Genomic DNA, 22,061 nt, shown 5'->3' with positions numbered 1-22,061 from the left:
AGGCTTATAGATTACAAAATACACAAGATAGAAAACTACTGTACTATGTTTGCGTATCGAACCAAACCCAAACTCCATGGCACTACAGCCCTTGAAGGGCCTTGGCCTACCAAGCGACCGCTGCTCAGCCCGAAGGCCTGCAGATTACGAGGTGTCGTGTGATCAGCACGACGAATCCTCTCGGCCGGTATTCTTGGCTTTCTAGACCGAGGCCGCACTCTTACCGTCAGATTGCTCCTCAATTCTTATCACGTAGGCTGAGTGAACCTGGAACCAGTCCTCAGGTCTAGGTAAAAATCCCTGACCTGGCCGGAAATCGAACCCGGGGCCTCCGGGTAAGAGGCAGGCACGCTACTCCTACACCACGGGGCCGGCATATGGAACAAAAGTACAACTTATTTTCACTAACACACATCTCTGTTACGGCGGAATGGTTCATGGCCATTAAGAAAAATATACATTTTTTAAATGCAGAATTTAATTCACGTTAGTATGATGAACTTGATTGTTGAGAGATGTACTTCTATAGTTCATTATCTGTTTTTGTGAAAGTCACTGAGATACGGCGGCTCCACTTTCATCGGAAATAGACAACATTCCGAAACAATGCTTGGTAGGTAGCCTACATTGTCAAGGAACTAAACAAAACAAAAGACTCCAATTTCCTGTTTTCATCAAAATAAGAAGTGAAGGCATGATGCATCATTATGCAGACTTTCCTTTTCATTAGCATTAAAACACAAAGGCTCGCTTACTACAATATATTTAGAGTTGTTAGTACTACACCGTCAAATAAAATGGTATTTAATAGCAAAGATATCTCCGGTTAGATTCCAGTTATGAATAAGTTAGAACCCGCAAAAAACCTGCTAATCGCCGTCGTTGATTTACACCCTCTAATTTAAGGGGAGTCGGAAATCCCTATCTTGATAATGTTAATTTGACAAAAAAGATGCCCCGCTATCTCAGGAAGTATTAAGTTTAGAGCTTTGGTATTTTTACTACTTATATTTACACTCTTTCCATAAGTACTGAACCAGGATGGAATGGTTGGAGCAAACGATTGTAAACTTATGAATCTGTTTAATAAGTTCCAATATTTTATCAAAAAATGTCATTAAAATATATGTAAATGGGAAACTATATGTGTGAAGTGCTTTTATCTGGTTCAGTAACTGTATCGTGGCACAAGGTGACTCTCTGCAAACAAACAATGAACTGCCTATCCAGTGTAGTTTCTGAGATAATGGGTCAAACGTGTGAAAAAAGACATTTTTCAGAATATGATTTCAAAGTAAAACAAAATGTTCACTCACACATTTACCCATAAAAGTGCCAAAAATCCAACTCCATTTATAGAAACTATTGAAATGTTTGTTATGACAGTGCCGGAAACCTCTGCGTATAATATTTAGGAATAGAACAATGAAAACCACAGCCTTCTAGATTAAAGGGTTCCACATATTTATATTTTCAAAAAGAAACATGTCTAAGTTGCTCAATTTGACACTTGTGCATTGATTTTAAAAATAATTCTTTAAAATGCTTCCATATGTCTTATTAAAATAAATTATACACCATTTTAACCAGCAGAGTTCAAATACTTGAATGAGGCAACATTTGGAAAAAAGTCATTTTTTAAATGTTTTTGGTTTCCGACTCCCCTTAACATTCAAGACCTCTACGTAGATATAGTGAGAAAAACGCTCAATTGGCAACACTGATTATTTTTTTCCTTCTTCGTGACTTAACGTAAACCTTTATAGTTTACAGAAAGATATAGCTATAGCTTTTATTTAATAATGAATTAAATACATTGTACTCTGTTGTGGAACTTAACAGTTTTCATACGGAGCAGTACTGTGATTAGATTAAACATTGTTTAATAATATTTGCAAACAACTTTACATAGTCACTTTTTCTTTCTTGTAGTTTAGAAGATGTTTTCCTTTGCATCAAATACAATATGTAAAAATATATCCCTTTTATGGGAAAACATACAATGTACATCTCTAGTTGACGGAATATTTGTCGACAGTGAGATACGAACTCTATGATTAACTGATTCACAGACTTGCATGTGGGCTGGATTTTAGAACCACAATGCAGTCGAGAAATTCAACGCCAGATGTCTCTTATTTTCTTTTCTCCAGATTTCACTTTTGAAAATAAATTTCGGTTACCATTGAGAAGTAGTAGTTACATACTTCAGATCTGAATCTTTGTAGCTTAATTGGTTGTGGTGTGGGGTTGAATACCGGTGCAGTTACAATGCTGAAAAGTGACAAACCCATACCAGTAATTTTACTGCCACAGCACAGAAACACTCTTCAGCCGGATTGAGTGTCCCAGACGGTGGAAGCGCTGGCCTTCTGAACCCAAGCTCGTATTTGAAGGTGCTCACATAGACCTTCCTCGTGTTGGTAGATTTACTAGTACGCAAAGGAACTTCTGTGGTAAATAATCCCAGCACCACGAGTCTTCGAAAACTAAAAATAGTTAGTGGGACGCAAAATCGATAACACTATTATTATTCCATTTTCAGTGCAAAACTCCGGCGTAACTTGAAACTTATTGCAGTTGACAAAAGTCATCTCCGTTGCACCGCCGTCTCAATCTCTGCCTGCTCTGTGCCGTGAGAATTGCGTTTATAGCGACATTGTAGATGGCAGCACTTACCGCACCAAGAGTACATGTTGGTTAAATGAGAGTTCGTCCGTAACACCAATATAAAATTTAAAATAAACCCTTAACATGCTAATAGGGAAGATAATTCACATACAGAAACTAACATTTCACATTTGAGCTTGACTTAAGATGCAGAAACGTAAAATATATAAACTCTTACCAGTTACAGTAGATGTATTAGGATCATCCCACTGCTGCATGGCGCATAAAAATTTCTGAATTTTCTCGTCACGAGTAACGGAGCACCTTTTCAGTCCTTTTCTTACTGACATTTACCAGCAGTGGACGCACACATTCTCCTATCACTATTTCGCTCACCCTTTGTTCACAGCGAGATTTCAGGATAAGTTTTATAGCACATACTGCACTGCGTGCGTCCGTCATGTCATTAGATCCACCACCCAATCTCATTGCACTAAACAGAGCTTCTATTGCGTCTCAAGAAAATCATCTAGTGAGAACATAAAATAACCCATTTTTAATAGATAAGACATTCAGAACACAACCGGTGTGTCTGAGTGTCATGAAAGGTGTTGCTCATATGGTTAGTTGTGCTACAATATAACTGTCTGGCCCAGTGAGGAAAGCAATGGCAAACTACTTCATTCCTTGTCTTGCCTAGTACGCCTCATTTGGGTACTGCCATTGGTTTTTGTGGTTTTCCTATAACTACATAGCCTTTGGTGATGCTATTTGAGGATCCAACCAGCCTCTGGGCTGATGATCTAACAGACATACAGAAGACATATATTCCACTATAGATTTCACAGTTAGTGAGACAGCATCTGCCATCTCAGTAGTCAGACACCTCAGTTTTGAACGTTTTGATTCCAACGGAATTATTTTAACGTACTCCATGAAATCATCATTCAACCATTGTAGTATTTTATCTGCTGGTGAATAGAAATGCATACAATCTGGACTGTTTTGCTGAATTTGCTGAGTTCAGTCAATGACGTCGTGGAATGTGATTTAAAAAAATATATACCGTTGGTTCCGTGTCTGAAAAGTCTAAACTTATGTTTATAAACGGGTTTGCCTATCTTTCATGAAGCGACTGGTAACAGTAACCGCTGGGGAAATATTTGTATAGCAGAACATCCATCTCTTCTTAAATTCCTCTGCTCGATGTGTTTTTTCATAATATACCGAACAGTCTTGACTTCAAGTCTCTCTGGAGGCGAAAAGCTTCTTTTAAATATTTGAAGGTGATGGGACTGCCGTAATTTCTCTGTCTAGGAAACGGGATCTCACATTATTTTATCAAATGTTTGACTGGGATCACATGAAAGAGTCATATAGGTTTTCACTTTTCCCTCTCCAAAATGTTTAAACACAGAAACATTGGTTCTATGATTGTCAGTCAACGACATAAATCATTTCTGAACTAAAAGGAATAGATCGGAGACTTCTAGCCTTTAACGAAGAGGTAGACAACAAATAGGAAACATTTTTGAAAGTCCATTTACAGCAGAACACATCAGTTTATTCGCGAGAGCAGATTTTCCAATATCTGTGCCAAATACAATTTCATCATTGACCACGCAAACGAACTGGTTCGGTAGTAGAGGAGTCTACCTAATTAGCCATTTAATCGACAATCACTTTACACTCATCTCTGTTGGTCTGAGAGTTTCTCATTCAGGTTTAAGACTTTCCTTCACTAATTGAGAAATCCCGACACCCACTCAATATTTCCCATTTGGCTACCTGTTCAGAGTACTTTATGATGGAGCTGACACTAGACCAGGAGTCCTCCCATTTTCGTAACGGTTTGGGATTCTATTCTCCACGCCACACAGTACCGTGTAATTTGTTCTGACCGCGCGGGTTTTGTCTTGAGAAAATTATGGATTTGATCTAAAAGATAATCGGTATTTTGTTCATTAGGCTATATTTAGTTGCTTCCTTACTTTATCCAGACGATCAATTTCTGGGTTGTCAGCGAAATTTCCCCTGTAGTCTTTAAAGTTCATTATGGTTAGTCATCAGCTTTTATCGCAGTCTCAGAATTCTCGATGGGAGCCTCTAATGTGTGATCTTCTGATGACTGCTGTCGTTTTTACTCGTGACAATACTGACTTGGATTGAGACATCATTGTTCACATTAATTTTGTACTCGTCATCCAATGTATTTCCTGCGGTTGAAGAGCTTGTTACATCATAGATTTGTTCCGAAGAAATATCTTGTCGCTGTCTGGTCTTTCATGCAGCTATTTTTCTGGTTTGAATTTACATACATACATACATACATACATTATCATTATAGACTGTAATGCCTTTCAGCGTTCAGTCTGCAAGCCTCTGTGAATTTACTAAACGTCGCCACAATCCTCGATTTGCAACTAGTGTTGTGGCCTCATTTAGTTCTATACCTCTTATCTTTAAATCGTTAGAAACCGAGTCTAACCATCGTCGTCTTGGTCTACCTCTACTTCTCTTACCCTCCATAGCAGAGTCCATTATTCTCCTAGGTAACCTATCCTCCTCCATTCGCCTCACATGACCCCACCACCGAAGCCGGTTTATGCGTACAGCTTCATCCATCGAGTTCATTCCTAAATTAGCCTTTATTTCTTCATTCCGAGTGCCCTCCTGCCATTGTTCCCACCTGTTTGTACCAGCAATCATTCTTGCTACTTTCATGTCTGTTACTTCTAACTTATGAATAAGATATCTTGAGTCCACCCAGCTTTCGCTCCCGTAAAGCAAAGTTGGTCTGAAAACAGACCGATGTAAAGATAGTTTCGTCTGAGAGCTGACTTCCTTCTTACAGAATACAGTCGATCGCAGCTGCGAGCTCACTGCATTAGCTTTACGGCACCTTGATTCAATCTCACTTACTATATTACCATCCTGGGAGAACACACAACCTAAATACTTGAAATTATCGACCTGTTCTAGCTTTGTATCACCAATCTGACATTCAATTCTGTTGAATTTCTTACCTACTGACATCAATTTAGTCTTCGAGAGGCTAATTTTCATACCATACTCATTGCACCTATTTTCAAGTTCCACGATATTAGACTGTAGGCTTTCGGCACAATCTGCCATTAAGACCAAGTCGTCAGCATAGGCCAGACTGCTTACTACATTTCCACCTAATTGAATCCCTCCCTGCCATTTTATACCTTTCAGCAGATGATCCATGTAAACTACAAACAGCAAAGGTGAAAGATTACAGCCTTGTCTAACCCCTGTAAGTACCCTGAACCAAGAACTCATTCTGCCATCAATTCTCACTGAAGCCCAATTGTCAACATAAATGCCTTTGATTGCTTTTAATAATCTGCCTTTAATTCCATAGTCCCCCAGTATGGCGAACATTTTTTCCCTCGGTACCCTGTCATATGCTTTCTCTAGGTCTACGAAACATAAACACAACTGCCTATTCCTCTCGTAGCACTTTTCAATTACCTGGCGCATACTGAAAATCTGATCCTGACAGCCTCTCTGTGGTCTGAAACCACACTGGTTTTCATCCAACTTCCTTTCAACGACTGATCGCACCCTCCCTTCCAAGATGCCAGTGAATACTTTGCCTGGTATACTAATCAGTGAGATACCTCGATAGTTGTTGCAATCCTTCCTGTTCCCTTGCTTATAGATAGGTGCAATTACTGCTTTTGCCCAATCTGAAGGTACCTTACCAACACTCCACGCTAATTTTACTACTCTATGAAGCAATTTCATCCCTGCCTTCCCACTATACTTCACCATTTCAGGTCTAATTTCATCTATTCCTGCTGCTTTATGACAATGGAGTTTATTTACCATCCTTTCCACTTCCTCAAGCATAATTTCACCAACATCATTTTCCTCCTCCCCTTGAGCTTCGCTGTTCACAACACCACCAGGATGATTTCCTTTTACATTGAGAAGATGTTCAAAATATTCCCTCCACCTCTCCAGTGATTCCCTGGGATCTATTATGAGTTCACCTGAATTACTCAAAACACTGTTCATTTCCTTTTTCCCTCCCTTCCTAAGATTCTTTATTACTGTCCAGAAAGGTTTCCCTGCTGCTTGACCTAGCCTTTCCAGGTTGTTACCAAAATCTTCCCATGACTTCTTTTTGGATTCAACAATTATTTGTTTCGCTCTGTTTCTTTCATCTACATACAACTCCCTATCTGCCTCGGCCCTTGTTTGGAGCCATTTCTTATAAGCCTTCTTTTTACGTTTACAAGCTGCTCTCACTTCATCATTCCACCAAGATGTTCGCCTTTTCCCGTCTTTACACACAGTTGTTCCAAGGCATTCCCTGGCTGTTTCTACTACAGCATCCCTATATGCCACCCATTCACTTTCTATATCCTGAACCTGCTTAATGTCTACTGTTCGAAACTTCTCACTAATCATATCCATGTACTTCCGTCTAATTTCCTCGTCCTGGAGATTTTCTACCCTTATTCGTTTGCAGACAGATTTCACTTTCTCTACCTTAGGCCTAGAGATACTTAGTTCACTACAGATCAGATAGTGGTCTGTATCATCGAAAAATCCCCGGAAAACTCGTACATTCCTAACAGATTTCCTGAATTCGAAGTCTGTTAAGATATAGTCTATTATGGATCTGGTACCCCTAGCCTCCCACGTGTAGCGGTGAATAGCCTTATGCTTGAAGAATGTATTTGTAACAGCTAAACCCATACTAGCACAGAAGTCCAGCAAACGCTTCCCATTCCCATTAGCTTCCATATCTTCCCCACATTTACCAATCACCCTTTCGTATCCTTCAGTTCTATTCCCAACTCTCGCATTGAAATCGCCCATTAGCACTATTCTATCCTTGCTGTTTACCCTGACTACGATGTCACTCAATGCTTCATAAAACTTGTCAACTTCATCCTCATCTGCACCCTCACATGGTGAATACACGGACACAATTCTAGTCCTAATTCCTCCAACAGACAAATCTACCCACATCATTCGCTCATTTACGTGCCTAACAGAAACTATGTTCCGTGCAATGGTATTCCTGATAAAGAATTTAATTGAATTTAATGGAGATAATTCGAAAACCGACTAGGCATCTCCATATCTAAAATTCAGGCTACAAACACGAGAATAATCGGATGGAATCCATTGACTATTGATCCTTGCGTTGATATAGCGTTAAGCCGATTTCCCCAAATTTCTTTATTTGCGGGGGGATTTCATGAAACCTCACTTGAAGAATTTGGATTTCTTGCTATGATACATAGAAAGGAACACAACAATTCATGATTTTACAACAAGAGACACACACATAAATACTCGATGCAAACGTACAGGAACACCACAACGTGGGTACAGAGATAAACTGGGGGCGTTAACTGGCGCCCTTAGCGGAGATTTGTGACACTAAGAACTCACGCTGCGGAGCATGTTAACCGCATAGCATAGAGCAGGCAGTACATAAGATTGAGACGGCGGTGCTCCGTTGTAAGCTGGAGGTGCTCAGCTGGGCGCCCGTTAAGGCTAGCCCAGTGCGACCGGGCTGACGAGACGTAAATGCGGGCAGCTTACGTAGCAAGCATACGTCACAGTGAAGCGAGAGAGCGAACACTCTTTGCAGGAAAGCGAGGGAGCATTGACGTTCAAGTGTGATTACAAAGCTCTCCTCCAATACTCAGCGAAGTGTTGATAGCGTTACATTACTTTAATTAAATTACATTACATTACATTACTGTAATCGCAACAAAAAACTGACTTTTTCAAGATATTCTACTTTGATTTATACCGTGTTCAATATAAACGGTCAGTTTTATTTTCTCATATTTATTCATTCAAGGAACACTTACATGTTATAATTTTTGTATTACAATCTACAAAGGTACACAGGCTTTTAGCGTATAAGCTACGATTTACAATTCCTTGGATGGGAATGACATTCTTTTCCCTTATAAAAGTAAAAATTCCTGTTATTCATTAAGCAAAAAGTAATATAATTACAGTACATAATACAACAATGATTTTGCACAGTGTTATAGTGTTGTGTGACTTTCCCTGTTTACTGAATTTCTGAAAATAGTATTTAAGATTTAACATGCGTCCGGTGATAATAGCTAGCCTCTAAATGGCGAGAGAGAGTTTCATCACGAGTGAGGACATAGATATTTACTATCCAAGATTTAAGTACAACAACAACAACAACAACAACCTAAATATATCTACCAGATAGATGTACAGAATGCCTTCAAATATTGATTTTATTCCCGGTAAGCATGATTGGACTGTTGGTGAGTTTATAAGATAATGTAAACTCAAACAACCACAAGCCACAGTTTATCCACCTTAACTCCGTATTATAATAGAACTGTTTCTAAGACACCTCTTAAAATGTAATAGTGATAATTGTAATTCATTACGTCATCATCATCATCATCTGTTTACCCTCCAGGTTCGGTTTTTCCCTCGGACTTAGCGAGGGATCCCACCTCTACCGCCTCAAGGACAGTGTCCTGGAGCTTCAGACTCTTGGTCGGGGGATACAACTGGGGAGTATGACCACTACCTCGCCCAGGCGGCCTCACCTGCTATGCTGAACAGGGGCCTTGTGGAGGGATGGGAAGATTGGAAAGGATAGGCAAGGAAGAGGGAAGGAAGCGGCCGTGGCCTTAAGTTAGGTACCATCCCGGCATTCGCCTGGAGGAGAAGTGGGAAACCACGGAAAACCACTTCCAGGATGGCTGAGGTGGGAATCGAACCCACCTCTACTCAGTTGACCTCCCGAGGCTGAGTGGACCCCGTTCCAGCCCTCGTACCACTTTTCAAATTTCGTGGCAGAGCCGGGAATCGAACCCGGGCCTCCGGGGGTGGCAGCTAATCACGCTAACCACTACACCACAGAGGCGGACAATTCATTACGTACATTATAAAAATGTTTGAAGATGTAGGCCTAACTCTTTATTGTATCCGATCAAAATACATAAACTACAATGGATAGAAATAACATCTTTCTTACAACGTAAATTCAAAACGACGTGGATTTCTTCCCTGTTTCTTTCATTATTTTCTGCGACTATTTCAAACTCGGATGAGAGTGACTGGGAGAACTTCGCCCATTCTTCATGTCCTGTGACGTAGCTACAACGTCACTGTGGTGGAACAGCATACGATGTGCTGAAGTTATTACTAATCACGTAGGCAACGCCTTAATGCTACTCTCGATCGTTCGAAGATGGCGAATCAAGTAGCCGGAATTGTTGGAAATGTGGGTTTGTTTTGATTTGTTGTTATCGTATGTAGTCGGTGTAATTTTATGAAATTTGACGATAAATGTTACTTTCTTTGTAGAATATAAGTGTGCGAGTGTATTTATATGAGACAGTGGACACATAGGATCTGTAATTATACAAAGTAATGTGAGATTGTGCTTGTTTAGATCGTGTTTTTACCCATTAAAGAACATGAGTGCACTAGGCGGACCAGGTTTTAGTCTAGCGATGGCAATGCCTCTCATACAACTACCGGTACTCTTAAGTGTCCTACGGAATAGAATATTAAGAGAGAAATGGATTAGGAATATACATCGTGATTATTTCAGAAGTCCATGAGAAAACTGTAGCGTGCATACATCATTTTTAGAATAAGTCTGAGGTTAGGTAAGCCATTTCCCTACTTCCAAACTATTCGTGTTCCTCGAAAAGTATTAATTTAGACAGAAAATAACTGATATTGTGTTATTCCGTCAGTGTCTATGGCTTCAAAATGTCGAGTGATTTAGATGCAAGTGTATTTTAAAATAATCTCTGCTTCGCCTGCGGAAATGTTTGGCTTAATCTTGGAGTATAGCAAAACTTAAAAATGTGGCAGATGGAGCAATCTGTATACTGTTACACAGAAGAAAGAGTGACTTGAAGGATTAGCTGGGTTTGTAACGTAGGGTTTTAAACTACCAACACCTTCAGATTCATGGTGTGGTTATCTGTTATCAAGCAGACAGAGCCGAACTGAAGCTCGTCCATGTGGTTAAATATCAATGTTTAGAGCCAATATAGATTTTGCACTCATGTTCTTTAATGGGTAAAAACCTATTATATCTTTAGTGGCTGAACGTTTCATTACTAAGTGCTGTTATGCCATATGTCAACATTATGTTAGCATTAGCAGGGCCGTTCATTGGGTTAACATAATCATTTCGGGTGTACTTTGGCTGAGTAACTCAGACAGTTAAGGCGCTGGCCTTCTGACCCCAAGTTGGCAGATTCGATCCTGGCTCAGTCCGGTGGTATTTGAAGGTGCTCAAATACGTCAGCCTTGCGTCGGTATGGCACGTAAAAAACTACTGCAGGACTAAATTTCGACACTTCGACGTCTCCGAAAACCTAAAAAATGTAGTTAGTGGTACGTAAAGCCTATAACATTATTATTTCAGATGTACTTCCCATTCAGTGGATGCTGAATTTAAGAAATTGTCCACCACTTCAAAACTAAGGTAACATATTATGTTTCACAGTTCTCATGAGAGCGAATAAATCGAGGAATTCCGCACCTTAATTTATTTTGAAACATTCAAAATAACGTTAGAAATATCATTTTAACAGTTTTGTCATGCACTTTCATCTGTTCAGCGAAGTGAAATCTAAGAGAAAACGTTATTTGACGAGCTGAAATTTCTAAATAATCACCTTGTTGGGCTCTTTTCTAGTAGAATATATGCGATTCTAGTTGATTATATGTGGTGCGTACTTGTTGGCGAAGCGTTTTCATACGTGTAAAAGTGATTTTCCCTATGATGTTACATTTATCATGTTAAATTACCGCCGTTTATATAATATGTACGTGATATATTCGTGTTAGTCAATGCCAGCAATCCAGCTACTTCGGCCGCCATGTTTTTTTTTATATTACGGTCCGAGTATTGGAGTCGGTCTAATTCAGTAATGGACCCAGCTCGAACTTTCGATTACTGTTACCAATACACATGGAAATCTCTCCAACATTCCTAATGTCTCTACATGTATCTAGATAATAAACCTTACAGTAACTTTCCAGGACACTTCATATATACCAAATTATAACATAACACACCTAATATACGAACGTTATAGAGTTTTCTACAACTTTCGACTATATAGATTCTGAGGTTAAACTTATACACAATACGTATTTGAGGTTATACAATTTATAATACATATTTAGAGTAAAACCATGTATTAGTCATATTTAGCACTTAATAACAAATAATTTGGCATTTAATAAAATATTATTAAAATATATTAAACATAATAATTGAAGGTTTTACAACAGTTAGGATGTCGTACCTATGCTGAGGCCTTCGGTTCAGAGTGTCCCGGGTTCAATTCCCGGCCAGGACGGGGATTTTAATCGCGTCTGATTAATTCTTCTGGCTCGGGAACTAGGCGTTTTTGTTTGTACCAACACCCTCCTCTTTATATTCACACAACACGCCATACTACCAGCCACCACAGAAACTCGCAACAGAGATTACATCCCTCCAGAATGGTTGCCGTCAGGAAGGGCAGATGGAGGTAAAATAGGGACAAAACCACATGTTCGATACAGCACATATCCGCGACCCCACAGGTGAGAGGAAAGGGATATAAGATTATTATTATTGTTATTATTATTGAAAATGAAAATCCACAGCCTGTTTCCAGTCATTTGACCGGGTCAGGAATGGAATGAATGAAGCCCCATCTAGCGGCGAGGATAGGAATTGTGCCGGCTGCCGAAGCCTGTCGCACTTCTCTTGTTATTATTATTATTAGTTGTAATTTCCAGTCCACGGTCTGCGAGATTTAAACCTCGTTCTTGAGGATTATAACTCAGGAACTAAACCACTGTCTAGAATATTCATGAATTCTATCGTCTGCTAGAGATGCCATTTATATCAGCAGGAAATTGAATGTTAGTGTCTGGGATTCGAAGAATGAAGCGAGTTGAGTGTCCTCATTATCCGAGGATGTGACGTCACTATTACGACCCTCCTCACGTACTCCACTAGATCAGTCAAGGTTGCGCCATTGACTTGAGGCTGCAGTTCGCGGACAGTTCTATTCCAGTGTGCATGCGTATAGTGCATGGTGCATCACGTAAGTACCAGTGTGGTCACAACGCGACACACTGTTCAGCATGTCACAAACCACTCTTTTGTTGTTTAACGTCATGGTGTCTCAAGTAGTGGCGGAGATCATCGTTTAAGGGGAAGTACAACTATGCAACTGTTCCACCTTAATAATAAGGAGGAAAATGGAAAAGTCCCGACCTTTCAAACATGAGGGTATCGGCAAAAGAAGGAGAATGGCCACGAAGAGTGTGAAAATGAAAGACTGGCGGTGATCACTAGACCTCGGATTTTTAGGTGCTAATTTTTAATTTTAGGTGCCTCACAAATCTGGAAAAATAGGTTCTAAAGTATACAGGATGGTATGGGAAACGACGTGAATTCGATATATGAGCGTAAGAGGAGTGGTCATACTGATAAACAATTCGGAAAAAAAAATGATTATCTGGCACCGTTGTCATTTTATCAGTTGCTGAATTTGACCAATGAGATCGCTTCGCGGGCGAATCCAAATGGGCTTTGCGAGGCGGTGTTGCTGAACTTCTACGTGGATTAAGATCGGCTTGAAAGCATCAATCGAAGAAAAAATATACATCCACACAGGAGGGATTTGAAACAGAGCTCCCAGCTGACATCGCGCCAGCAAGTACGCTAGTTCCTCATCACTGTGTCCGGCCCACCTCCATCACGTATTGAACAGCCGTCCTTTTTTGAAATTTTCGGATGCCTTATCCTTATCCGCCTCCGTAGCGTAAAGGTCAGTGTTATTATCTGCCATCCTCGGGGCCCGGGTTCGATTCCCGGTACTGCCAGAAATTTAGAATTGGCAGGAGTGCTGGTATGTGGTCGAAATGGTACATGCAGCTCACCTGCTTTGGAGGTATGCCTGAAAAGAGCTGCACCACCTCGGGATTGAGGGCACGAGTTTATTAGTCCGATTCGTTGGCTGAATGGTCAGCGTACTGGCCTTCGGTTCAGAGGGTCCCCGGTTCGATTCCCGGCCGGGTCGGGGATTTTTAACCTTTATTGGTTAATTCCAGTGTCCCCAATATCTTTGCAACTCACACACCACACATAACACTATCCTTCACCACAATAACACGCAGTTACCTACACATGGCAGATGCCGCCCACTCTCATCGGAGGTTCTGTCTTACAAGGGCTCCACGAAATTATTATCCTGTCTTTCAAAGTGATACCTTAGGTGGTGCGATACCATATTGTATAGTCTCAGCATGGTGTAAGTTCATACCGGCAAATAAGAATTACACACTTGATAGTAATTAGCAATCACTTCTTCGGCGACTCTATAGGTTTCCTTTCTCAGGGGACTTGCTATTATGCCTGGGATTCCGCAGCATCTCTCTATAAGGACAAGAACACAAAACATGAACAGGAGTTTTTATCTCTTTTCGGTAATGCCGACAAAGATTATCGAGCAGCTCATCCTTCGAGGAATGGCGGTATTCCCGAAAAAAGTTGTGATTGTGATGATAATTGTTTTAAGGCCAAGTATAATTATACAACCATTCAATTTCAGGGAAGGAAGTTGCCTAGCCGAAGCGATAAAGGCGAACTTAGTTCATCTGGAAGAACAAAGATTCGATTCCCGCCAGGAAATGGGAAAAAATTGTATTTCCCAGTGGGTATGGGCGGTACAATAGCACCCATGGTATCCCGTACCTGTCGTAAGAGGAGACTAAAAGGGACCCCAGGGGATCTTAACTTGGCACGTGTGTTGGCGACCACGGGACCCTTAGATGAGTCCTGGCATTGCTTCCACTTTCTTGTCCAGGGATCCTCACTTTCATCTATCCTATCTGACCTCCCTTGATCAACTCTTAGTTTTTTTCCCGACCTCGACGGTGTTGGTGTCAAGGCCTTCTCTCGGATTCAAACTTTCGGATACTGGAGTATACAAATTGAACGGGTACACCAATCTCAAACGTCATTGCATCAAATTATAGAGCTCCATTCTTTCTGTAGCTGTTGTAATCGGAACGAAAAAAGAACGTGTTTTTTGGCATTCTACGGACAAACCTCGAATTTAAAATCTACGTAACATCATTGTGCGTCATTCGAGCGTGATAACATTTTAATATACTGTAATCTACGTTATCCTGGTAGAAATAAACTTCCTAATGATGAAGGCATTACTGAAAACGGTTGAGTGGTTCAAGAGATTACCCTGCATATACAAAGTCATAACATTTCTCTTCTTAATATTAGTATACATAAAGAATATGTGCGTATGTTATGTGCTCAGCCCGGAGGGTGGTTTTATCCTCAACAGTTTCGCCATCAGCTGTCATAGGTGGCCTAGGTGTCACTGAAGAAGCGTACTAGGGAAATAAGAAGTGAGGTAGTTTCACGTTGCTTTCCTCACTGAGACAGAAGTTACTACTACCTATCAGTCTGCCAATCCTACTAAAATGAACGCACCAACGGATCCTATGAGCAATATTTTCATACCATCCATAACGGGGACTGGCTGCATAAGGAATGGCATTACTAGCATCACTCATACCTCAGTCACTTTCATGTTGTCAAAGCCAAGGATGAGACTGAGACAGGTTAATGAAATAAGCAAATTGCTACAGCCCATACCAGAAGACTGAGAACACTAGGTCTTGCCATATAAAAGTAGACCTCAAATTAAAGGTAAATTAGTAGTTACGAAACCAAAATAGATATTAAATCCCAAATTTGTGATTATCAAGTCAAAATCAGTATACAATCCATGACACCGAGTGATATGGCTGCGCGGTTGGAGCCATATAGCTCTTAGCGGAGGATGGATGGTTCGAACCTCACCTTCGGCAGCCCTGAAGATCGTATTCCGTGGTTTTACGAGACAAATACCCAGGTTGAACCTTAATAAAGGATATAACTCCTTCCTTCGTAGTCCTAACCCTTTCACCAAATATCCTACCTGAGTTAATGTGATGTTAAACCACTAGATTAAAAAAGTAGAAACAAAGTTTCAACTCCAGCGTCTTGGAAACGAGGGCAAGGTGAACTCTGGAGCCCAACGGGAATAATGCTAATGAAGACGAGTCCTGGAAACGCAAAGAACACTCCAGGTAGAGCCTTTACCATCAATGCTGTTTAATGTTGAACTAAACATAGGTAGAGACTGAACAGGGGGCGCGCAGCTGTGATCTTGCATTCGGGAGATAGTGGGTTCGAACCCCACTGTCGGCAGCCCGGACATCGCAAGACTCCGTAGCTGCATATTTAAGCACTGGATTTCTATATTCTTGTGTGGTGCAGAATATTGAAGATTCACAGTATCCGATGTGAAACGAATTGACACATTAGATATGTGGTGCTGACAGGTTGTTCCACATCTAGTCGACAGCTAGGAGAAAGAACGTGTTCATTTTAAATGAACTTGGAATTTGTGTCAGGATCTCTACGAATTGTCGACGTCACATTCTGGAGTACGAGGTGATGGTACTAGCGTTGAAAAACTGACAGTTCAGGGAAATGTTAATAGACATTGGTTCAGAGGTAGAGCACCATTGAGATGGTTTCACCAAATTACTTTACTGGGAAACCTCTTCAACTGTCACTCAGACTAGCAGAAGATCGGTTCAAATAGAGAACCTTGGTTAACACTTAAAAATTAAGCCATGGGATCAATACCTTTTTCACTTAACTCTTTGCACAGTTTATTCTTGACAGGATCTGCTGACAGACAGCTCACTTTCATTTTTTTAGCTGTTTAATGTTGAACTAAACATAGGTAGGGACCAAACAAGTGGCTGAGCGGTTAGGGGCGCGCAGCTGTGAGCTTGCGTTCGGGAGATAGTGCGTTCGAACCCCACTGTAGGCAGCCCTAAAGATGGTTTTCTGTGTTTCCAATTTTCACACCAGGCAAATGCTAGCGCTGTACCTTAATTAAGGCCACGGCCGCTTCCTTCTCACTCCTAGCCCTTTCCTGTCCCATCGTCGCCATAAGACCTATCTGTGTCAGTGCGACGTAAAGCAAATTGTAAAAAAAAAATGTCGATTTGAGCACGCTGGGCTACGAATGAGCTAGGACTAGTAAGGTAGCCGTCGTGGCTTTATAACACAGCCATAGAATTTGTCTCCTGGGTAAATGGAAAGCTATGGAAAGTTGTCTTCAGGGGAGCTGAAAGGGAGTGGGGTGGTGTTAGGGGTACGGGTACCCTCCTATCACACTCTTCCTATTACCTGTCTCCCGCATTATATTCCTGTCTATCAACCCCAAGTTATGTACAAGTTATCTCTACTCCTCCCAAACAAAATGATAACTTAATTAAACGGAATTAAGTTGACTGTTTTTCTCCGACTTCACAGTCTTGAAATAATTTGAGTTCCACCGGGCGAGTTGGCCGTGTGGTTAGGGTCCTGCAGCTGTAAGCTTGCCTCCAGGTGATAGTGGATTCGAACCCCACTGTCGGCAGCCCTGAAGATGGTTTTCCGTGGTTTCACATTTTCACACCAGGCAAGTGCTTTGGGGACTGTACCTTAATTAAGGACACGGCCGCTTCCTTCCCAATCATCGACATTTCCTATCCCATAGTCGCCATAAGACCTATCTGTGTCGGTGCGACGTAAAGCAAGTTGTAAAAAAATGCAAATTTTCGATGACGACGGAAAGAAAAGAGGTACGCTGGAGTAGATATGGATCACAGCGTTAATTAAAGTACAGCCCCTGAAATCCCCTGGTGTAAAAATGTAAAGTCACGCATAAACTACCGTACCTTTAGGATTGCCAACGATTCAAGGTTCAGAACAACTGTCTTCTGGTACGGCTACACGACTGGCGTAGCCAAATCATTTTGTAGTATTAAAATTAATTTAATTTCGTGTGGCTATTTCTAGCCGGGTGCAGCCCTTGTAAGTCAGACCCTCCGATGAGGGTAGGCGGCATCTGCCATGTGTAGGTAACTGCGTGTTATTGTGGTGGAGGATAGTGTTAAGTGTGGTGTGTGAGTTGCAGGGATGTTCGGGACAGCACAAACACCCAGCCCCAGGTTAAAATCCCCGACCCGGCCGGGAATCGAACCCGGGACCCTCTGAACCGAAGGCCAGTACACTGATCATTCAGCCAACGAGTCGGACATTTTGTAGTATAAGATATTGTAAATGTTAAAGTGAAGTTAATATTTCTATGGTTTTATAAATTGGAACTCAATACCTACCTTGCTTTTTTTTTTGCTAGGGGCTTTACGTCGCACCGACACAGATAGGTCTTATGGCGACGATGGGATAGGAAAGGCCTAGGAGTTGGAAGGAAGCGGCCGTGGCCTTAATTAAGGTACAGCCCCAGCATTTGCCTGGTGTGAAAATGGGAAACCACGGAAAACCATTTTCAGGGCTGCCGATAGTGGGATTCGAACCAACTATCTCCCGGATGCAAGCTCACAGCCGCGCGCCTCTACGCGCACGGCCAACTCGCCCGGTACTTACCTTACTTCCTGCAATATAATGCTCTTTCAGTTAAATAAATAGCAAAATCATATCCACATCCACCTTGTAAGCCCTTGGAGGGGTGGAAGGTAAAGGTTTCCACTATTCTTAACCCAGGAATTTACAGGGAGAAAGGAGGTGCCCTGGCACCTTTGTTTCCAAGAATCAATCTGATACTCATTTCTGGTGAAGGCTGAGTAAACAACAGGGCCATTTTCCTCTCCAGAAGAGAAAATCTCATTTCTAAATTTTTCGGCTGACGGAATAAATATATTTTAAATGTATGATAAATATACAAACGAACACTTCCTTGTAAATAACAAGAAATTAAATTATTATAAATAATTCATATATGAAATAAACAAGGTTGATACAAGACTGAAATGTGATAAATCTGGAAATTAATTAATATTGAAAACATTTTTTAAAATTTTCAAGAATGTCCTATGTATCTAGCCACTCTACCTTAAAGTATTAAATCTTCATATTCTTCTGCTAGCCTCGCGGTTCAGGTGTAGCGTGTCTGCCTCTTATCCGGAGGCCCCGAGTTCCATTCCCGGCCTGTTCAGGGATTTTTACCGGAACGTGAGGGCTGGTTCGAGGTTCACTGAGCCTACGTGGTTACAATTGCGGAGCTCTCTGATGGTGAGATAGCGGCCCCGGTCTAGTAAACTAAAAATAACGGCCGAGAGGATTCGTTGCGCTGACACGCGTCACCTCGCAGTTTGCAGGCCTTACGGTACCTTGGCAGCTGGATTACTGAGGACTTAGACCCGGATTTAGAGATCCGTTTACGAATAGAAATGGCTCGTGCTAGCTTTCTAAAAATGAGGAATCTACTGTGTGACAAAAGCCTCAGCTTGGGGATACGTCACGACTTCGTCAGTGCTATGTGTATTCAGTACTTCTGTACGGCGCTGAAACATGGACTCTGAAATGTAACATCATGTCTTCAAGATGTGGGTGTTCCGAAGGATGTTACGGATCTTGTGGACTGACAACTTCTCCAATACTGCCGCTCTCATAGGAGTCATGAAAAGTACAACCTATTTAAATTGATCATGCAAGATAAAATTGATGGACGTAGAGGTCACGGCTGAGGAACGTATGGGATTGGACAGGACAGCCGAACATCGTACAGACTTTGATGTAATTGTGGCCAACATTCAGTAATGGAGAAGGTACTACAAGAAGAAGAAAGAGAAGAAGAAGAAGCAGAATAAGAATAAGAAGAACTGTTGAGCAGCGGCCGCTTGGTAGGCCAAGATCCACTAGGGTCGTAGTGCCATGGGGTTTGTTTTCTTCTTCTCGCTCGTCTTCTTCTTCTTCTACATCTTTCATGACCTTTTCTCCAATTATCTGGTGTCGGCACTATTATGAATTTGGCTCTGTTTTACAACAGGGTTCCCGTCCTGACGCCAGCTCTATGAGAAAGGAGGTGGCGTGTTTCTGTGTTGGTTGGTGGTGCGATGTCTTGTATGTAATAATGAAGATGTGTATTAATACGTGGCCGGACACCTTTATCCTTAACCTTTTCGCTCCCAGCGTCCGTGTATACGGACGTCGGCGGTATGCGCAAGAAATAATTATTTAAAAATATAATACGCTCTCAAATATACGCGTAATATACGCCAAATTAATAGGGAAGAAATGTTCTGCTCATATCAACCTCTTAAACTTTAATATAGTATACAATGCAGAAAAAAGCGAGCGAAATCTAGAAGGCATTGACCTTGTGCGCCAGCTGACTCCGTTGTTGGAGGGAAGTGAATGGTGTTGTTTGTAGTTCTGCAATTCTGTAGTTCTGAAATTTAGTGGTTTTGTTCATTTTTAAATGTTCTTTTAAGTGATATGGGTGGTTGGTGGCCAGCTATTTTTTTTAAATTTGAATTTTTGAAGAAATGCGAAAGAAATAAAAACTTTCTGATTTGGTCAGTAGATTTTGGAAAATTATATATCTTTCTTTGCACGACTATTTGCTTTTTGCATTTAGTACCTACAAAAATTATTCAATTTGGACAATAAATAAGTGAAATATGCATATTTTAGTAAAATACCACAATAAAGCAAGAAAAGGGCCTGGGATTTCTTGCGCATACCCTGCCAAAATGTCTGGGAGCGAAGGGGTTAACATTGCAGTTTTGGTAGCTTTTGTGAGTAATATTTAAATAACGTCACAAGAATACGAAGAAAATAAAATGTATAAAGGTTTAGTCATGACCAGTAATGAGAATTATAGAACTAACTCAGGACATGTCGGGGTCAACACGTGGGGGGACACAGTGACTTGCTCGACTGCAGCCAGGATGTTCTAATAACGCTTGTCCACTTAACGTCTCTGCTATGAGTTCCATTTCGAACTCTTCTCTTTATCACAGAGAAACTTAACACCTCTCTTTGTTATAATATCATTAATTCAAACGCAGAACGGGGTAGGGAACAATCCTTCATGAGGCTTGTTCAGTGCCATCAGATAACGTTCAGAATTTATCGGTAATAAATCGGCCGGAAGTAACGAAGTCTGGAAGAAGTTATTAATGGCTCTTGAGTTACCAGCGGTGGCTGCAGATATCTACTACATTTAACAACAAATGCAAGGATTATTATTCAGAGGAACGAAAGGAACTCGTGAAATTACATGAGGAAAAGTGTAGAATATTTCTTGTTTTATTGTATACTACTAGCGACCGGTCTCAGGTTCACACACGAGAGCAATATTTAATTTATGGCGATAGATCATATAAGATTTTCTTGTGGATGTCGTCAGTTAATTCCTGGTTGCTACTGGTTTAACGTCGCACTGACACATGAGAGGTTCTCGGCGACGCCCGAATGGGAAAGGGCTTGGAATGGGAAGGTAGCGGCCGTGGTCTAATTTAAGGCACGTGTCCAGCATTTTCTTGGTGTGAAAATAAGAAACCATGGGAAAAACATCTTCAAGTCAGCTGACGGTGAGATTCAAACCCACCATCTTCCGAATGCAAGCTAAACGAGGCCTTCCGAGCACTTTGCTCGCTCCTTTCTATCCATTGATACCTAAGAATGAAAACCTTGTAAGTCGATTTTTGCTGACATTGAGATATTTGAACCACAGGTTGGAAACCTCGTATGCCAAGCTGCAAAATGACCAAACATCAATAAACGGAATTGAACTGCCCTCCAACGACCAGTCAGAAAACTAGTTATAACTGAATAGGCAAAATTTAGTGTGGAAATGCGCACTCGTTGGCCATAGATTATGATTTAACGTATTAGAGTTAGTTGTCTGTAACAATGCTTGTTAAACATCAAACAACTAACGAAGTACCACGTGACCAAATTACCTGTTGCGGTCATGTAAATAAAAGTTAAAATTAAATTATTAGCACATTTCATGCGATATAAGGTACCCTAGAGCCTCTGAAAATGTACTGAAATGTAATGAAAACCTCGTAACTCTAACCACGAAAGTATGAATAACTCGTATACCCAGTAAGGAGTATTAACTGGTTCGATGGAAGGCAGTTTGGGGTTTAGGAAATGTTATTCCACTGAAGCTCAACTTGTAGATTCAGGAGAGCATATTTGTTTCTGGTGAGACCTCAACTTGAGGATGGTTCCAGTGTATGGGACCCTTACCAGGATTACTTGATTCAGGAACTGGAAAAAATCCAAAGAAAAGCAGCTCGATTTGTTCTGGGCGATATCCGACAAAAGAGTAGCTTTACAAAAATGTTGCTAAGTTTGGGCTGGGAAGACTTGGTAGAAAGGAGACGAAGTGCTTGACTAAGTGGTATGATCCGAGCTGTCAGTGGAGAGATGGCGTGGGAGGACATTAGTAGACGAATAAGTTAAACGTAGGAAAGATCACAATATGAAGATAAAGTTGGAATTTAAGAGGACAAATTGGGGCAAATATTCGTTTATAGGAAGG

This window comes from Anabrus simplex, chromosome 4 (genome assembly GCF_040414725.1).
Source record: "Anabrus simplex isolate iqAnaSimp1 chromosome 4, ASM4041472v1, whole genome shotgun sequence".
NCBI classification, from domain to species: domain Eukaryota; kingdom Metazoa; phylum Arthropoda; class Insecta; order Orthoptera; family Tettigoniidae; genus Anabrus; species Anabrus simplex.
This window is presented reverse-complemented; position numbering follows the sequence as displayed.